At 46.3% G+C, this 20,777-nt stretch overlaps 1 protein-coding gene across 3 annotated transcripts in view; it reads right to left on the bottom strand.

Moving 5' to 3' along the window:
• LOC146855507 (monocarboxylate transporter 2-like) overlaps nucleotides 1–20,777 on the bottom strand; it is a 350,090-nt gene that overhangs the window by 201,475 nt on the left and 127,838 nt on the right. For all 3 annotated transcript variants that reach the window (XM_085653342.1, XM_085653343.1, XM_085653341.1), the window contains exon 2: nucleotides 20,347–20,497. The gene's annotated coding sequence lies outside the window, so the exon portion shown is untranslated. The remainder of the gene's footprint in view (nucleotides 1–20,346; nucleotides 20,498–20,777) is intronic.

Below are 20,777 nucleotides of genomic sequence, written 5' to 3'. Positions count from 1 at the left end.
TTTACTTTCAGTTCTTTTTGAAGGCGTAGCACGCCAGACCTGTAGCATTCTTCATATGAATAATTATCTCTCCACCGGGGAGGAGGGCGAGCGCTTATGACTATAACAGAGATACCCCTACTACAGAACTGGAGTTACAGAAAAGAAACTACTCCTTCTGTAGTAGGGGATCTCTGTGTATAGTCATAATCTAGTGAATAGAATGGCAAGCCCATCCCCACACAACAACAGCGGTGGAGAACAACAAGACAAAAACCACTACTGTGCGAACAAATTTTACAGCGAAGCCTGCCCAACCTGAGCATCTGCCCTGGCATCCGAGTCCAGACAGTAATGCGCAGCAAAGGTATGGACCGACTTCCAAGTGGCCGCCTTGCAGATTTCTGCAATAGGAACATTACGCAGCAAAGCCGTCGTGGCAGCTTTGCCCCTGGTGGAATGAGCCTTAGGCTTACCCCCTAAGGTCTTATTAGCCTTTTGATAACACAATTGTATGCAGGACACAATCCACCGAGAAATGGACTGCTTAGAGGTCGCAAGACCAGTCCTGACTGAGCCATAATTAACAAACAATTGGTCAGACCTACGAATATCCTTGGTCTTATCCAGATAAAATTTCAACACCCTCCGAACATCCAGGGAATGGAGAGACCTTTCCGCTGGCGAAGAGGGATTCTGAAAGAACGTAGGTAAAGTTATGGTCTGGTTGACATGAAAGTCAGAGATAACCTTAGGAAGAAATTTAGGGTGAGTACGCATCACAACCTTAGCAGCATGAAATACAGTATAAGGTTCTTGACAACATAATGCCTGAAGTTCACTCACCCTGCGGGCCGATGTAATGGCCACTAGGAACGCCGCCTTCCAGGATAGGTGCTGCAATGAAGCCTTGTGAATGGGTTCAAAAGGCTCCTTCATCAGTCTGGACAGCAACACATTCAAGTCCCAGGAAGGAGAGGGAAGTCTGACGGGAGGAAACACTTTCTTCAAGCCTTCCAAAAAATCCTTGACCACAGGGATCTGAAAGAAGGAAGTCTGTGAAGGGCATTTCCTGTAAGCAGTCAAAGCAGCCAGATGAACCTTAATGGAATGGAAATTAAGGCCAGACTGCGCCAGATGTAAAAGGTACGGAAGGATGACATCTTCCTTACATGTCGTCGGATCAAAGTTCTTGGACTTACACCAGATACAGAACCTCTTCCACTTGTAAGCATAGGATGTCCTAGTGGAAGGTCGTTTAGACTCCTTCAGTATGTCCATACAATCGTCTGGTAGATTCAGATGGCCATATTGCACTATTTCAGGAGCCATGCCGCCAAACTCAAAGACGAGAGGTTGGGGTGCACCATCCGCCCCCCGAACTTCGTGAGAAGGTCCGGCCTGCACGGCAACCGCATGTGAGGAAGGAGAGTCCGGTGAAGTAGGTCCGTGAACCACCACTGCCTGGGTCACTCCGGGGCGATCAGGATCATCCGCGCCCTGGACTGGGACAGCTTGATGAGCACTGCCGGAATCAGGGGAATGGGTGGAAAAGCGTACAGAAAGCTGTTCGACCAATCGATCCATTCCCCAGCATCCCCCGCTGGTAGTACCTGGATGCGAAGTCTCGGCATTTGCTGTTTTCGGCGGTGGCGAACAGATCTATGTCTGGAGTCCCCCACCTTGCGAAGACTTCTCCTAGTACTTCGTCGTTTATGACCCATTCGTGGTTTTCCTGAATCAGCCTGCTCAAGGCGTCCGCCTGAGCATTCTGCACCCCTGGCAGATGCGTGGCCGTAATCGTCAGTCCTCGGGCCAGCAGCCAGCACCAGATCGCCTGCGCCTCCTGCGACAGAGTGCGCGATCTCGACCCCCCTGCTTGTTGAGGTAATACATCGTGGTTGTATTGTCCGTCTGTATCAGCAGCGAGTTGGTCTGGAAGGACGGAAGGAAGGCCTTCAGTGCCAGGAAGACAGATCTGAGTTCCAGGAAATTGATGTGGTACGTCGATTCCAAAGCAGACCACTTTCCTTGAATCTGCAAGTCCCCGGAATGCGCTCCCCAGCCCTGGAGAGACGCATCCGTCACGACACTCGTCGTGGGAATGTCCTTGTGGAAGGGAACCCCCTTGAGGAGGTTTTCCGCCGAACACCACCACTTCAGAGACTGAAGAGCATGCAGCGACAGTCGTATCTTGTCGTCCCAAGAGCCTGTCCTCTGATCCCACTGATCCTCCAAGCACTCCTGCAGTGGTCTCATGTGTAGCCGTGCGTGAGGCGTGAGGAAGATACAGGAGGCCATCGATCCCAGTAGAGAAGACACCTTCCTCACTGTCGTCGATGGAGCAGTCCTGAGGTCCTGAGCCTTCCGAAGGAGTGATAACCGTCTCTCCTCCGAAGGAGACACGCTTGCTGACCGCGTATCGATGGAGGCTCCCAGGTACTGTATGCACTGGACCGGAGTCGGGACTGATTTGGACATGTTGACGTGTAACCCCAGCTTGTGCAAGAGAGCGCACGTCCATCGGAAGTGATCTTGCGCTTCCGAGAAGGATGAAGCCTTGATCAGCTAATCGTCCAGATACGGGTAGACAAACACCTTGTTCTTTCGCAGATGTGCCGCCACCACCGCCATGCACTTCGAGAAGGTCCTGGGCGCAGACTTTAGCCCGAATGGCAGTACTGTGTATTGATAGTGATTGGCGCCGACTTGGAATCGCAGGAACTTCCTGTGCTTCCGTGCTATGGGCACATGGAAGTACGCATCCTGTAGATCTATGGCACAGAGCCAGTCTCCCCGTTGCAACTGAGGTTAAATCTGGTGCAACGATAGCATGCGAAACTTCTCTCTGCGAATCCATTTGTTTGCCTGTCGCAAATCCAGAATGGGCCTGAACTCGTTCTTGTCCTTCTTGCGAACGAGGAAGAACCGAGAGTACAGACCTCTTCCCCTTTGAGGCAGAGGTACCTCTTCTACCGCCTTTTTTCTCAACAAGATGTCAAGCCTCCGCCTGGAGCTCTCTCAGCTGGAACCGAGAGCTGACCGGCGGAATCGCTGGAGGCGGGCTGATAAACCGAAGACTGTATCCATTGCAAACAATATTCAGCACCCACTTGTCCTGAGTAATTTTTCTCCACTCTGCCGGATAAAGTTGAATGCTTCCCCCCACTGGAGTGGGTAACGGTTCAGGGGGAAGTAGCCGCTAAGGGCCGAGACCCGGCTGGGCCCTTGGTAGTGGTAGTCGCCTGCTGGCCTCCTCTACCCCTCTGGCGCTTCTGGAAGGGCTTCCGGAACTGCTGCTGTTGGTGCTGCTGCTGTCCCGAACCCTGCCCACGCCCTCTGCCCGAAGACCCGAACCGCCTCTGGAACGGGCGCTTCTTCTTCTTGGCCTTCTCCAACCCGACGGCCGTCAGGGTTTCCGCCTCCGCCTTCATGCGGGCCATCTCATCATACGCATGTTTCCCAAACAGGGTTTCCCCCGAAAAGGGCAGGTTGGCCACTCTGTGCTGCGCCTCTGGTTTGAGGGACGTCAGGCGCAGCCACGAATGCCGCCTCTGGTGGACGCCATGACAGTAGGCGTGGGCGGCCAACAAGGATACATCCGCCGCCGCGCCGATCACCTGATTAGAAACCAGCATGCCTTTGCGCACTGTTTCCAAGAAGTCCTCCTTCCTGTCCCGGGGCAGCAGGTCCGCATACTGCTGCAGGGACTCCCACAGGGCCCGGTTGTAACGGCCCAACAAAGCCCCTGCACTCGCCGCCTTCATGGTGGTGGCGGCGGTCCCACACACCTTCCTGCCCGCAGAATCCAGCCAGTGGCTCTCTTTGTCAGGCGGAACCGTCGATGAAGGGGCGGTCGCATGTTGTTTCCTCGCCGCCGTCACGATGACCGAATCCGGCTTCGGGTCCACCCTCAAAAAGGTAGGGTCCGACTCCGGGGCCCTATACTTTTTCATGAGCCTGGAGGGGGCGGCCTTCGTCACCGCAGGAGTGAGGAACAGCTCCAATGCGGGTTCCACCAGTCCTGGTACAAGGGGCAGTAGAGGGCGAGGCAGATGTTTCTTATGAAGTGTCTCGAATATCACGGACGTCGTGGGTGTTGGAACCGTCACCGTGATACCCAACTTTGCTGCCCCTCTCAACAGCACCTCTTGGAAAGAGACCAAATCGTCCACCGGAGACACCCTAGTCCCCGGCGAGTCCGACAGCGTCGGGGAAAAATCTCTGGTCGAGGATCGCGTGTGCGACCTGGACCTGTGCCTCCTACGGCGTCGTCCTGAGTCCGACGATGACCGTCCATGGCTCCGTGATCTTCTCCTCCTGAGAGAGCGGGAGCGCGACCTCTTCGGCTTCGGTCTGCCCGCCGGTCTAGCCGGTCCCGGCGACCACGGGCGTCGTGGCTTCGGAGTCCCCTGCGGTGGAGTCGGGTACCTCGGAAGGGAAACCGACCGCGGGGGAACCGCCGGCAGCCCCAATGGAGTGCGTGGTAACGACCGAGGTGATGGCGGCGGAGGCAGTGGCCGCGGATGTGGAGGCGGTGGTGGAGGCGGTGGTGGTGGTGGAGGTGGTGGTGGTGGCGGCGGTGGTGTTGGCGGTGGTGGTGGAGGCGGAGTCGGAGGTGGATGAGGCGGTGGCGTAGGCATCCGAGGAGGCGTATACACCACAGAGTACACCGATCCCCATGACTCTCTCTTCCTCAACGTCGATCTTCGCCTCGATGTCGATCTTCGCCTCGACGGCGACCTTCGCCTCGACGGCGACCTTCGCCTCGACGGCGATCTGTGCCTCGACGGCGATCTGTGCCTCGATGGCGATCTGTGCCTTGACGGCGATCTGTGCCTCGACGGCGATCTTCTTGACCTCGAGCGTCTCGACGTCGATCTTCTCTTCGACGGCGACGTCGACCGTCTCCTCTTCACCGACGGCGAACGGCGATCTCCCCCCGACGGCGAGCGCCGACGCCGGGTCCGATCTCGACGCCGACTGCTGGAAGGCGCCGTAGACTGCGTTGTCGCCGAATACACTGATGTAGTCGACGGCGGCCTATTCAGGTCCCTCGACGTCGACCGCCGACGCCGCTTCTCCCCAGAGCCCTGGGGAGACGGCGAACAGATGGTGGTCATCCTCCTCGACGCCGCCGTCGATGCCCTCGACGTCGACGGGGAGTGGGAACGCTTACTGGTCTTCCTGCCCCTGGGGAGCCCCCCAGAGGCCTCAGTATGGGCCAAATCAGCCCCTCCAGACCCACCTGGTGCCTTCAGCCTTCTCTCCTCCAGGATTTGAAGCCTGATTTTCATTCTGTCCCTCAGGGTCCTGGCAGAGAACGAGTGGCAGATATCACAGCCTTCAGGCACGTGGGACTGGGGAAGGCAACCTATACACACCTCGTGTGGATCAGTTTTAGCCTTCTTTCTACCACATTCCGGGCACTTGTCGAACAAGCCAGGCATGTTGACAGTACCAGCCACTAAGCACTTGAAAAAGTGACAAAAATTGACAAAAAACTACAATAAACCCTTGAAAAGGGGAGAGCTCAATGCTCCAGGATCCTGCTAGCAGGAGCCGGAAAAAAGAACTGAAAGTAAATGGGACCTGCTGGGCATTCTGGGATACTGGGGAAAGTTCTGGAAATCTGGAAAGTTTTCTTAAAGGCACAGTATCCTGTTTTAAGCCACATAATGGCAGCCTATGGGGCTTGTCTGTCCACAATGAAACCAACAGAAGGTGCACAGTCCGTTCAGAACAAAATAGCAAACTAATAGTTATTGTAAAGGCGTATATGAGATCCTGCGAATAATTGAGACACCCCCCCGTAGGAGATAGGAGTCCATCAGCCCACCCTTAATGGCGGAGCATCGTCATCTGGAACTCCAAGGAATCACTGTCTGAGCCCGAGATCGCAGATCACCAAGGACTCTGCCTGGTGCGCAGGCTAGTGAAACCCAGAAGGAAAATAAACTCCTGCCAGGGTGTATACTCAAGTAGTCGAGGGCTCCAGTGAAGTGCAGTGCTAAAGAGTGATGTGAGGTTAAAAATGAATACTTGATCAAAAAATGTGTTTAATATGGATTAACCAAGTTTCATGTCTAAAAGAACCTATAGTCTGATATAGATTTTGCAGGCTAATTCTTGGTTCGTGTAAAAAGTGTGGTCAACATGTTTCAGCCGGAGCGGTCACTTGACCCGGCTTTCATCAGGACCGTAAGATTGAAAAGAAGCTACTGCCAAAAATAATTAAATAAAGTGAGAAGACTGAACCCATGCAAACCAATTGTGAATGTGGGATACGAACGTGGCACTTGCCACCCTACCAGAAAAGCTCGTACATTGAGCGTGAGGACAATGTCTTCATTCCTGAAAAAGAATATACACATAAACCTCATGCACATCAAAACAAAACTATTAATCGCCACTGGGCAGAGCTGAATCAGCAATGCCTTCATTATCAAAGAAACTCTTAATGATGTTTGGAAATACAATTTGTATGTCAGAAAAATGGAAAAAACTAAAAAAACTAAAAAAACTCACCCAGCTTTATGTGGGAGTAAAGCCTCACCTCACCCGGCTGACTGCTCGGAGAAGGAGGCACCGCTCTGTTTAAATGTGGAGAAAGAAGCCAGACAGATTGCCAATTGATACCTATCTGCTTAGGGCTCAACACACGTATTTTTAAACATATTAAAAAGAACCAACAGTAATTAAAAAGTCCAAGACCTCATGACTCCCAAGATGTATTTTTGGATCATGTCTCTTTGCAAACCAGTTGTATTTTTGGATAATGTCTCTTTGCAAACCAGTTGTATAGTAGAAACCAGTAACAGGTGAAGTTATGCATAGTTGTTGCCTATATAAAATAGGGGAATGCTGTAAATTAGTGAAGGCTAATTGTAGTGGCTAAACGTGTCCACTAGGCTCTACACATTAAGTCTGGGAAGACAATTGTATTTAAAGCAAAATTAGCAAGAACAGTCAACCTCCTACCTTACCTGTCCGTCGATACCTCTGACTGACTCACGAGCTGTCTGGGAGGTATCGACAGGAAGGGGAGGGTGCTTTTTATAGCGCTCGCGTGTAACGTTCTTAACTGTAATCGAGATCAGCTGTGTGTCTCGATTAACAAAAGCGGACGTGTAAACACAAGAGCGCATGCGTCTAAATGAGACGCTAGCGGAGAGGCAATTCCCAAATGCGCATATGTCAGCGCTTTACACTATGAGAATAGTGTCTTGTCTGCCGAGATCCTGATCACTTCAAAAGTGATCAGGGAACGCAGGTCACCAACACGATGAAACCGCAAATCTGTGAATACGAGGAGCATACTAAACATCGTTCCTCCAGTGAAGTCCTCGTACATCTGTCGCGCATGCGCGAGTGATTGATGGCGTTAGCCCACGCATGCGCGCGCGTGAAACGTTGCAACAGTGGAACAGCTCTCGAGGACATATTCAAAGACAAAAAACAGGGTATAGATGTTGACCCAAGTTGATTTAGCAATGAGAAAAATGAAAACAGAACTATATACTCCCAGCGGAGTACGTAATTATGTCAATGTGAGCGAGGTCGCTAAAACCAGTATCATGAAGAGAAGATAAATCAACCATGTCAAAATGACGCCCACCAATCAATCCTATTGGGAAGAGTGTTCGTTATGGCCCCTCTCATGCCAGTTTGGTACAGGACTGACAACTAGGTTATCATATCGGGGGTCAAGGTGGTGGTGATACCCAATAAAGTGCTACAGTGCCCAGACAGTGTACTAGTTAGTCGTATGCTCCCTTTTAGTGTGATCCATCTTAGTCATTAAAACAGAGAACCACAATGAGACCAGATAAACATAAGGCAAAAATCAGCACATCAGGACACCTGATCAATCGACATATAAAGGTGTCTTGTTGGTGGAATACGACCCCTTAACCATAAGGTTCCCACTGTGAGTTGAATAACTTAATCCTCACAATGAGAAATTACCAGTGTTCATTCAGTTGGTTAATAATTAAGCAGTTAGGCTGACTTAAGTGTAGACGGAAGCCCACGGTATGTTATCATTCAGTCCTTTGGTGTCAGTCTTCAGCTTAAAAACCCATTTCTGTTCTTTGGCAAATAAGAATTGAGAAACGTCCGTTATATGTTGGGGAATAAACGGGCGTTCTAATACAATCCACCTGAGGTCCTCAGCTTTATGTTTTTTAGCTAGGAAATGCTCAGTCATACAGGTGGATTGTCTCATACAGCGGATGGTACTTTTGTGTTCGCTTATGCGAAGCTTAACTTTCCGTGTGGTGTACCCTATATAATGTAGGGTACATGGGCAAGTGATTCTGTAAATTACGCATTCCGAATTGCAGTTCGTATGGTTGCGTAATATCCAGGGACGTTCTGTGCCTATGTCCACTGATGTGGTTTTGATGGTCTGAGGACAGACACTACACATGCCACACGGAAAATGGCCTCGAACAGGTGGTAATGACCACAAAGTATTGGTCTCACAAGTAGGATGTGATAGCGGTCTTGTGTGGACCAGACTATCACGCAAACTTGGGCCCCTCTTAAAAGCAAATAAGGGAGGCGAAATACTGCCAGCCGCTATGTTCAATATCGGCCAATGTTTACGTACTGTTTTCTGTATTTGATTGGACACAGTACAGAAAGTGGTGACAAATGTAAGTCTCTCGCTGGTGGTCCTAGACACGGCGGTGTCCAGTAAGGCATCACGATGGTTATTAGATGCCCGTTTCCAGGCTTTTCGTACTAGACGTTTAGGATATTGTCGCGATTGTAATTGTGTAGCTAGTACTTCAGCATGTTTGTCAAACAACTGTCTGGTGGAACAGTTTCTGCGAATCCGCAGAAACTGGCCAACTGGAAGATTCTCCCGGAGTGCCTTCGGATGATGGCTGTTGAAGGACAACAAAGAATTTTTAGACATGGGTTTTTTGTATAGTTCCGAACTCAATGAGTTTTCGTGAACAAAGATGGAGATATCAAGGAAGGCCAACCGGTGTTTACTGTATTCAATGGTGAAACACAAGTACGCATTCTGTTGGTTCAACCAAGAATGAAATGCATGAATCTCGTCACCTGTGCCTCGCCATACCACCAAGATGTCGTCTATGTATCTCTTCCACAGCACCAATTGATGACGATATGGGTTGCTGTGGTTGAGTACATAGTTCTGTTCGAATAGATGGACATACAGGTTGGCGAGGCTAGGCGCGAAAACGCTGCCCATCGAAGTACCAGATGTCTGGAGAAAGATCTGATCTTCAAACTTGAAATAGTTCTCCATCATGGCCAGTCTGGCGCACTCCATGATAAAAGGCACAGGGGTGATGCTATCCAAAGAACGTGCTTCCAAGAGTCCTCTGATCGCATCGAGAGTCTCTAACTGCGGAATGCAAGTGTACAATGACTCTACATCCAGGCTGACTAATAGATCGGTATCAGAGTTGAATTCAACCTCAGGTAAGATTCGAAGGACATCAGCCGTGTCTTTAAGGTATGTTGGCATCTCAGTGACCATGGGTCTTAGAAACACGTCTACAAATTTAGACAAGGGTTCCAATAATGAACCAATCCCAGAGATAATGGGACGTCCAGGGGGCGGTCGTTGCTGTTTATGAATTTTGGGGAGGCAGTAGAAATAGGGCATAACTGGGTTGTTGGTCACCAGAAATTTAGCCTCATGTGATGTTATCCATCCCTCTGCCTCCCCTTCCTCCACCAGCTGTCTGATCTCTAGGGAGAGTCTGGGTGTGGGATCTGACTCTAAGGCCCGATAAGAATTAGAATCTGATAGCTGTCTAAGGCATTCAGCCCGGTAGATGACAGTATCTTGTAGGACCGTAGCCCCACCTTTGTCTGCCGGTTTTATAATGACCGACGTGTCTTTGGTGAGATTTTTAAGGGCAGTTTGATCCTTCTTAGAGAAGTTGCAAAAGAAGTGGGGGCGGGTGTCATACAATGCCATCAAGTCATGAACAACCGCCTTTTCAAAAGTAGAGACTTGTGAGGGGACCTGATGAGGAGGAGGACTAAAAGTACTTTTTGGACGTAGTCCAGTATTGACCACAGTGATCTCGTTGTCAACGGTTGTTACTGCTGAATCTTTCTCTTTAAAGAAGAAGTGCAACCGAATCTTCCTGAAGAATTTCTCGATTTCACATCTCAGAGTAAAAGGATCACCTGAGTGTGTGGGAACAAAACCCAAACCCCTATTTAGGACATTTTGTTCATCGATCGTCAGGATATTTGAACTAAGATTGACTACGAGGTCATTTACTCGCTGGTCGAGTTCGTTGGTGGTTGTTGATTGCCCCTCCTGCTCCGGGTGTTGGGAAATGTCTGGTCTGGTTGCCAGTGAACCGTTGGAGTTCCTCTCCGTTTGCCTCTGCTGCGTCCCTGTCCTTGATCTAAAAAAGACTGATTAGGGAAGAATTGCTGCTGAGGTGGATAGGTGTGCATGTGTGGCGGAAAGGGGGGTGGTTGGTAGCCCCAAGGGGCCGGTGGCCACCATTGACTTTGATTGGGGTAAAAGTTTTGATTACCCCTCCTTCTGTTGTATCTCCGAGATTGACCTCTCCCTCTTCCTTGTGGTGCCCCTGACGCACCTGAATCAGACTCATCAGATCCTCCTTCGGACCCGGATGAAGAGTAATTGGATCCGTAGCATCTCCCCTTGTTGTTAAATGTTGGGGCTACATACGTGTCGCTTGTATAGGGGTATATCTTTTCCCACGAAAAACGGGCTAGATCCTTCTTAAATTTGTCGATTTTATTGATCAGGATGTTGTCCCTGTATTCTTTATTGGTTTTATTTGTCTCATCCATTTGTTTCTTGAAAAGGGCTGCTGTGATGGTAGTTTTAATCTGCCCCTCCAAAGTTTGAATCTCAACTAGGATTGCATCAGCCTGACGTTTCGCCGTACTGATGATAAGAATGAGCCAGTCACGGGTACACCGCCAGGCTATCAGTGACCAGTCTCGTGTGAACTGTTTATCTGTGAGGAATAATCTCGGGGCGTTTGTCACAATCAACCCTGTAGGGGCACATTTCCCTCGCAGGTATTCCGCCATGACTAAGCCATGAACCGCGGTCCGTGATTGATTCTTCCTGAGATTAAGTAAGGTAGCCCAGTCATCCTTAGGGTTACCTGTGATCTCTGGTAAGGAATCTAGGATGCTGGGATTGTCAGATAAAATGCTACTCAAGGTTTCATCATCGAAAGCTTGTCTGTCCACTCCTTCCTCTCTATCATTCCAGAGGCTTTTGCTGGTCGAGGCAGGGTTTTTTCTTATGTGGAGAAAAGCTGGACAGGCAGTGCTGTTTGTGGATGTTGGTGGAATTCTAGTTGAAGTACTGGACAGTGTAGCCTGTGGGTATAGGCTGCATTATCTGTCTTTAAATTAAATTTTCTCTTAAAGGCGTATGCAGGTCTGCATGATTTGTCACCTTTAGAGATAATTTTTTATTGTTCCGGGGTCCACGCACATGGGCGGGACTATTCACTAGATTATGACTATACACAGAGATCCCCTACTACAGAACATGTAATTCCTTTATCAGAAAATCGTAATCCCACAAAGACTCACGATTGGCACTAGAATAATATTAGTATAAAGCTAAGTTGATGTTATTGTGTGTCTTGCCAAGAGAGACAGGCGTTTGCTGGCAAAGGTATCCCTTTTTCCACTAGCAGGTGTCAGGATTGCATGTCAAAGGGTGGTGCTAAACACTGCTAGACCTTGAAATGTATCATCCTACCGTATACACTATACTAAGTTACAACTGTGGTGAATGGGTAGGGAATCATCACCTACATGTTTGCGATGTAGCAAAAGGAGAGGCGACTTTCTAGACTCAACATGGATGGGGGTGTGGTGTAGAAATGTACAAAAACTTTGGCATAAAATAAAGCAATTCTTTGTTAATGGATCCACAAGTCAAAACTAATCTTTCCCAACAGCGTACACTATTGAACATCGCCAAAGAACTACAAGCCAATAGATACTAAAATCGTTCATTGGATTTGTTTGTTGATCACTTAAAGGGATACTGCACAAACACAGCATGCAACAAATCCACCAAGCATCACCAAGTGGTAGGTCGACCTCGATTAATGAGGAACTTTGAAAAGACAGATAAATGACGATTACAGTTGCCCACAAAAGCACAAACAGACCTGAGCTAACTGCAAGGTCTTATATGATAAAAATATTGACACTGTTCCCCTGGCAATGGAGACTTGATGGTATCAGTACCAGCTGCATGTTATACTACTGTTGTACTCCTATGTTAATATTAAAAAGCAAAACAAGATTTCCATTACAAAAAATATGTTTCAACTTAGTGGCTGTAAAATAAAGTAATAAGGTACTATTAGACCTGGCATCCTTGGCGTGGTTTTCCCTGTCTTTTTGCCTCTACCTCCTGTATTTTTGAATGTATGCTGGACTTCATTTTTGCTGGTTTTTGAACTCTGGGAACTTTACCTCTGATGATCAGTGCTAAAGTACAAGTACTAATTGTGATTATGATTACTTATCGATGATAGGCATATTTGATTTACTGGTAAGTCCATAGCAAAGTGCACTGTGTGTGCCCAGGGCCTGTAAATCAAATGATAATACTGGGCTGCAGCACTGATTGTGCTACCCACATGAATAGCCTTGTAACCATGTCTCAGGCGGCCACTGCAGTGTCTGCCAGTGCAGTTTAAAACTGCCATGTTGACCTGGAAAGTGCACCCACTTGCCAGGCCCAAGCCTTCCCTTTTACTAAATGTAAGGCACACCTAGGTAGGCCCAGGGTAGCCCCATGGGCCTTTTGCAGTGTATGTGAAAGGTAGGACATGTATTGGTGTATTTTACATGTCCTGATAGTGAAATACTTGCTAAATTCATTTTTCACTATTGCAAGGACTATCTCTCACATAGGTTACCATTGGAGCTACCTAATAACACCTTACAAGTGTAACTTCCAATTGGGAAGAGATAGAGATTTGGAGTTTGAGCTCCATGAACTCACAATTTAAAAATGCATCTTTTAGTGAATTTGGTTTTTAAATTGCATGATTGTAAATGCCACTTTTAGAAAGTGTTTCAAAGTCAAACAATGCCAATACTGGCTCTGGAAATTACACGCTCGATAATACTAGAAAAATGTATCAAGTCCATGACTCCATGACATTCACGCTAATTGTGAATGCACTTACTTGGGCAAATCACAAAAAGCACTTTGTCAGAAGCTTGAAAAAGCAACGCTCTGACGTCCAAGAGCCCCGCTCCGGCTTTGACGCAGGCCCTGCTGTGCAGCTGAAAGAATCAACGTATCACCTCTCTGCGGCTGAATGAATCAAAGCAGCACCTGTTTTGCCATGGCATCATCTCCAGCCCATCTAGATTTCCATGCATCGCAATGGGGTGCCAAGTTTCCAGTCCATCACCCCACAGAAAGGAACTGTCTTCTGATTTCAATGCAACACTTATCCTCACAGTAAGGAATCGATGCAACACCTCTCCTGCATGCAGCAGAACTGACCCCTCAATTCTCCTGGGATTCAAGAATAGACGCATTGCTTGTGTTTTCCAACACTTCCCTCATTTGCGACTGGTTTCTGTCTTGGATTTTGAAGCATGAAAGAAACTTTGTGTTAAAATCACTGCATCCATTGAGATCTATGGAGAGAATTGCCTAAACCTTTAAAAAGGGGTATTTTGAGTTGTGTATGTTGGATGTTGTCATGTCGGTCATGTTTTTTTTTTTAGATAAAAAGTGGTTATTTTTCTAAACTGGTGGTGCATCCATTCGTAGTGTTTTCATTGTGTTACTGTGTTGTACGTGCAAATACTTTCCATATTACCTCTGAGATAGGCCTGACATCTTGTGCCAAGCTACCAAGGGGATGAGCAGGGGTTATCTTGGGTGTGTAACTCACTTACCCTGATTAGAAGGAAGGGTCCCTGCTTGCAGAGCTTGCATACCACTGCCATTTGGTGACCCCCATTTCTAACAGGTTCCCAGTGGTAGTGCCTCACAGAAACGTGAGCCCATTATGATAGCAATGGTCATGGTTAGCATTTGTGAAGTGTGGGTTTACCCAAGTAAGTTTCATAGAAAGGGGGAACATTTCATGTCAGTTTACATGATAGGCATGTGAGGCGTGCAACACTACCTACATGTGACTAACTAGTTTAGCCACCAAGACAATGAGCTTGTTAAAAGATCTAATAAGAAGCTGCAAGTGAAAATAAAGTAACCTAAAAGAGTTACTCCCTTTCCTTTTGTTTGCTATATGAAAGGACCAAAGAATGAAGTGGACATTTATCCCTTTGGTATTCTGTTTGTGCAGTCAGTGAAATAATCCTTTTTGTTATTGAAACAAGGATGAAAATGAAATCTGCAATTGATATTGTGGAGTATGTGCCAGCCTTCTTGTCAGAGAAGGACCTATGAATAGTGCTACCTGAGTCTCACCGGAGGTGGTGAGACCATTGCGTCTATTGTATAGTATTATATAATATAATATATAAGGAGCATTTATAGCTCTGGTGAAGCTCAAAGAACTGCACAAACTCATGCAAAAGATTTGGGAGCCTGTTCAGCTCAAGATGTTTTTTGATAAGTAGATTTGACCCAATTCTGTGAATGAAAGCATTAACCATATGAACTGCCACATTAAGACCCTAAGCAATCTCAGAAGGTATTAACCCGACATTGACAAAACGGATTGTGTTGCTTCTTGTGAAAATGAATAGGGAGAGGAGGAAGTGGTGCTCCTCCTTGACCTGCTGTTCATGAAAAAACCCAATAGCTTAATGGAGAGAGTTAATTACCATTAGAGCAGCAGAGATACTGATTGTAAGAAATTAGGTTACTAGTTGAGCTGAGGTGAAACACTTTTCAAACAGCATCCACAACATCTCTCAGGGTAAAGTTACAAGCAAACCTCTAAATTAACCTGTGCTCAACCCTCAGGTAGCTTGGCACAGAGAAGTCAGGCTTAACTTAGAGGCAAGGTGTAAAGTATTTGTGCAGAATAAGAAAAATAGAGTATTTTTTTAATAAATAAATAAGACGACAACAACATAAATCCAATCAGTAGAACAGGAGATATTCAATTTTAAAGATTTTAGCAAAAAGAGCACCAAATGGTGTAAAGTACCAGCTGTGGCTATCTAGTTGCGCCAGACTGGGTCACGAGTTCAGACTGACCGCGATTAAGCATGGACCAGCAACAGAGACCCAGTTAGAACCGCAGAACAAAGTACCTTTAGTCCTGGTTTGTGGGGCTTTACAAGGATCTGCCTCGAAAATGCATCGCGCAGCTGAAGCGATGCATCGGTTCAGAGATGCAGCTAGACTGCGGTGCAAAGTTCTGTTTTATCGTCGAAGATCCCGTCTATGGGGGCTTGAGACGCAAAGTCTGAAGTTGGGGATGCATCGCAGTCAGGGCAATGTATTGGTGTGGAGGAACTGTGAGTCTACGATGCAGTCTGTCGTCGAGGATGCCATCAGCCAGAGATGTGAGAGCCTGTGTAGAGGATGAGGTTCCGAATGCGATGTGGGCTGCATCAATGATACAAGTCTTTGCAAAGGGTCCAAACCACACAGCAGCAAAGATGCATCAGTTCTGCTCCGGATTGAGCAGCGCAGCAAGACGTTCTTTGCCAGTTCCGCTGGATCCACAGAGGCTGGCAAAGCACCTTATGTCCACTTCCAAGGGTCTAGGACTGGGGTGGCACCACTTGGCAGGGTGGTTAACAGATGGCAGAGTCCAGGTGCAAGGTTATCCCCGAGGCTTCAGAGCAGGAGGCCAGCCAACTAGCTCTTGGAGTCAATCTGGGTTCTGGGTTCGGTTCAAGAGGTGTAGGTCCAGTCCTTCTCACCCAGGTAGGAGGACAACAGGTCAGCACAGCAAAGCAGCAGCACAGCAGGGCAGTAGTCCAGCAGAGTGCAGCCCAGCACAGTGGCAGACTTTCAGAAGCACAGCAATCCTTATTCCTGACACAGGTGTACTCAAGTGGTGGTGACTGAGGTCCAGTATATATACATCCAGTTATGCATTTGAAGTGGGGGTGAAACTTCTAGAGGTTTCTCATTGAAACCCCAGCCATCCTGCCTTCCCCGTCCTGACTTCAGACTTCCTCCAGGGGTATACAACCCTTTGTGTGGCAGCGGGACACAGCCTATTCATGTGTAAGTGGGGCTGTGCCCAGTTCCTCCCTGCCATCCTGCCAGTGATGGCCCATCCAGGCACAACTATGCCCCTATTGTGTGTAGCTGTCTAGGAGGAATGCACAAAGCCCAACTTTAAGAAACATTCAATCATGGGACTAGACAGGCTACAGGCATTAAATGGCTAAGGCAGGAAAATGCCAACTTCCTAACAGTGTATTTTCCAAACTGTAATTTAAAATTTGACTTTACCATAAGGTAGGATTTTAAATTAGGATTCCAGAGACACCAAACATGAACTGGTTACCTATTTCCATTTGGAAACTGCACTTATAAAAGGTAATAAGGTATCTCCAATGTTATCCTATGGGAGAAGCAGGCCTTGCAACAGTGAAAAACATATGTGAGAGTCTTTTACTACCAGGGCATATAATACCTAAAGGTACATGTCCTACCTTTTACATTCAATACACCCTGCCTCTGACCAAACCTATGGGTCACTTATGAGTGTTAAATGGAAGGTTTGGGTCTGGCAAAAGGTTTACTTTGCCAGGGCAAAATGGCAGTTTACAACTGCACACACAGGCTGCTGTAGCAGGCCTGAGACATGTTTAAAGGGCTACTTAAGTGAGTGCTACTTAAGTGAGTGCCATGAACAGTGATGCAGGCCCATTGGTATGATATAATTTACAGTACTTCTTTATTAGGGAGTTATAAGTAAATTAAATATGTCAATTGGAGGATGAACCAATGTTACCATGGTTTAAGGAAACAGCACATGTACTTTAGTACTGGTTAGCAGTGGTTACGTGTGGAGAGTCTTAAAGCCAGCAAAAAGAGATCACCAAACTATGGAGGAGGAATGCAAAAAGATTGGCGGAAGACCACCCTAAGGCTGACATGTCTAACACTGAGCTGTATTAGTTGAGATGATAACTGATGTAATCTCTCCGACCCTAGGTCTGAGGCTAGAGTCTTCATGGCACTGACCCCAAGGCCAGCATGCAAAATGCACATAGTGTCACGTAAAGTAAGGGCAGCATTAAAAATGAAAACTACCAAGAAGTTGAATCTTGGGTGACTGAGGCCCCCATTCATCCATGCCTAGCACTGTAGTGGTTTTCGAGAGAATATTACAGGATTGAGATTTAGTGTGTAATTACCGGGGAATAAAGCAGATTTCTAGACCAGGCACCAAAGAGGCCATTGATAAGTTATAACCTAATAGATCACAGGGCACATTGCATTTAAATTCAGGGTACTGCCAGATTTTTATGTAGCAGCATACCACACTGACATTACACTATTTAGTGCCATGTTTGAGACCCACGTGGTAAACATCAAGGTGTGCATTGGGCACAAAAAGAAGGAAACTTTACTGTAAAAGTTCATGTGGCAGATAGGGCAGGGCTTTGTAGCGTACTTGGGCCAGGGCAGGGCTTTGTAGCGTACTTGGGCCACAAAGGTAGCAATGTTAGGATACACTAGCCTTAGGCCCATCAATGAGAGATGTGGAGAAGGAACACCTCAATGACCTGGAATTCGTTAGGTGACTCTTCAAACCTCACTAAGTAATGCAAACATTTTAGCAGTATCACACCTCTTTCATAATCAAACAGGTTGCTGTGCTGCATTGACTATCCTTCAAAAAGGTTGAGTACATTTTAACATAGATTGACTAGTCTTCCTAACGAAAAAACCACAGAAAGCAATTTTGCACTTCTACCAGAAAAGCCATCCAAGGCAGTTTCTGAAGATAGTGCCCTTAGTGTAAGCAGGAAGACCTAATTGTGTTCAGCACAGAAGCATCTTTCCTTTTCTTATCTAGAGGGACCTCTTCAAATATCCTGGAACTTTCGAACAAAGAAACAGAGGACTGTCCCTCTTTTATGAAGCCATACTCAATAATTTGTTGTGGCCCACTGGGATTGGAGCAGGACTGAAACCTGAAGACTCTTTAAAATTACTCGAGCAAAGTAGACTGCTGGATCTTCCTGCTGTCCATAAGTGAAGTGAATGACTTACACTTGATTAATCCTGACAGTTTATATGGAATTTAGGTTTGCAAAACATTAATTGCAATTTTACTCAGGGCTGAACTTTGAATCTCTAAGGAATAGTACTAATCCGTTGGATAACCTTAACTTCTTTATTATAATGTGGTTGTATAATTTCTCAAGTGGTGTCATTACAATTTGAATCTCACCAAGTAATTAACTTCAGACTCATCCCATGCTATTTCCAAAAGGCTACTTTTTGTAACTGTTTGGCTTTCCTCTTAAGATTCCTCCTGATTTGGTTGTTGCACAGGTTTTAATTACGTCATAAGCATTATTGGTCACTCTCCATCCTCTGTGTGTGAGGTCCATTTCTATCAACTACTTAAGTGAGTGGAGGGGTCTTTCCTACGCTTGCTGCTGCTGGTGGGGTGGCCATGTACATGCTTTGATGTGTCTTTCTGATGACCGTTCAGGTGGTAGCAGAAAGGTTAAGAGCTGTGGAATATGGGACGTTTGTCTAGTTGATCTGGGGAGGGGAGTTTGTCTAGTTGATCTGGGGAGAAAGAAGCCTGGGCTGGAAAGTCTTGAATCACTATTAAGGTATCGGGCAGTTGGTTTTGTGTGTTTGTGGTCCTGTGTGCAGGACGAAGAAATTATGTGTTATGAAATTCATCTAAATATTTGATCAAGGAAGCTGAATTTAAGGGGAGAATTCAGCATGACAGAAACTAGCCGCTCCATCTAGTAGCAATAAATCTCTTGCCTCTTATGATGTGAGCAAACAAGACCAAGGCACAATGTGAATGATCAGCAAGCATGGATCACAGTTGCTGTGCTGATTTTGAATAGCAGTGCTAATGTAGTCAAACAACATTACAAGTGCTATAACTTCATGAAGTGTGACTTAACCAATACATTTTGACATGAGATGTAAATAGAGTAAATTAACAGAATTAAACTCAATACACAGGAAGCAAAGATGGCTGTTACGGAAGTATTCTACAATAGCAGAACGCAGTATGGATCTTTGTATAGAATATGTTACATTGAAGCCAATGAAGGATCGGAGTGGCTGCAACGAGTCAATGAGCCAAGGACCTACGCTATTCATGGAAAGTTATGCATAGATAAACCTATTACATATTAAAAGGGTACTACTGTACAGAGCAGTGGTGTAAAGCTAGCTCCCGCAGCCCCAACTGTGCAGGAAGGTCCACAAACTCCAGGGGGCTCCCTCTGGCACTATGTACGGGCAGTGTACTACTGCCCTGAGAGCTCCTGACTGGTCTGGAGCATGGGGGGGCCCCCTCCATATACTTTGCAGCATGCCCCCACATGTTTTGTTATGCCACAGGTACAGAGATCATGCCCACCATGCTATTGATGACCTTAGTTATTATTTTACAACTTTTCTCTTCGTCCTTTCTCTTTTCTAGAAAGAAGAAAGACCAATATGGTACATGTATGGACTCAAAGTGTTTTGTAGTTTCTGCACATATTAGTGTGTTTGTATGGTGCCATTACATGATTTCTAGTATTGCCTCTTCTTAATGATATGAAGTTTTGAAGCGAAAGGCAATGTGACAAATATAAAAGAGCACAAATTGAATCTAATTTCATCTTTACACATGTGAAAACAAATAAGCAAGAATGATACAGCCAGAATTAATATATATATATATATATATATATATATATATATATATATATATATACACACACAGAAAAAAACACCAAAGTTTCCAGTGACGTTATAGTTAGGGTGATATTTCACTCGTACAAATACTAAGAAATTCAGCCGTCATAGTTAGATGAGCTAACTATAGCTTGTGCCCCCACAATGCACTGCTTATGACCTCACATATTACATCACTCATGACATGGTCAGTGACATCACTGATGACATCTCTAATGACAAATGACAATCCTCCAAAGCCATATTTGTATAGCTGAGAAATGTTTACATTTCTCAGGAACTACTGAACAGATTTACAGCATTTAACAAAAAGAGTGCACTGGACCAAGAGCTACCCTTCTGCCAAATTTGGTGTAACTCTGTTCAGCCGAATATATATAGGCACCATATGTCATGATGTCCGAATAAGTACAGCAAACTAAAGACATAGATCAGGTGTTGACTGCAAACATATGCATTTTTTGATTATGCCACTAAAAACAAGGATGTTTTCTTACCTGACTGCTAGACACTCCGGTAAACTTGCTGCCACCTAGTCCTAGGCTGCGACACAACAGGTAATGTGAAAAGCGATGAAGGGTATGTACGGTTTCCTCATTGGCATTGAAGGCAAAGTACCAGTTAATGTGATCAGAACTGATGCCTTTCCTAAACAAAATACAACCATAAGCATTTGTAAGGACTTGTTACTTGGTCACACTTCAATATTTCTGGTCAAAAGCATGCTGATACTTTTTCCAAAAGGGCAACATTATTTCCTTATTCTGTTTTACTCGTCCCTCCATTTTTTGGCTGTAATCACTCCTATTTCCGAGCATTATAAACCTTTTTTCCTTTCCTTTATAGATGAATCATCAAAAGTTCAATATTTTTATAGGTCCTTCATTCAATCCAAAACATCACTATTTGGCAGACCCAGACACTGCAT

This window comes from Triturus cristatus, chromosome 4_1 (genome assembly GCF_964204655.1).
Source record: "Triturus cristatus chromosome 4_1, aTriCri1.1, whole genome shotgun sequence".
In the NCBI taxonomy this organism is placed as follows: Eukaryota; Metazoa; Chordata; class Amphibia; order Caudata; family Salamandridae; genus Triturus; species Triturus cristatus.
Note: the sequence above shows the minus strand (reverse complement) of the source record. Positions and strands in the feature narration are given on the sequence as shown.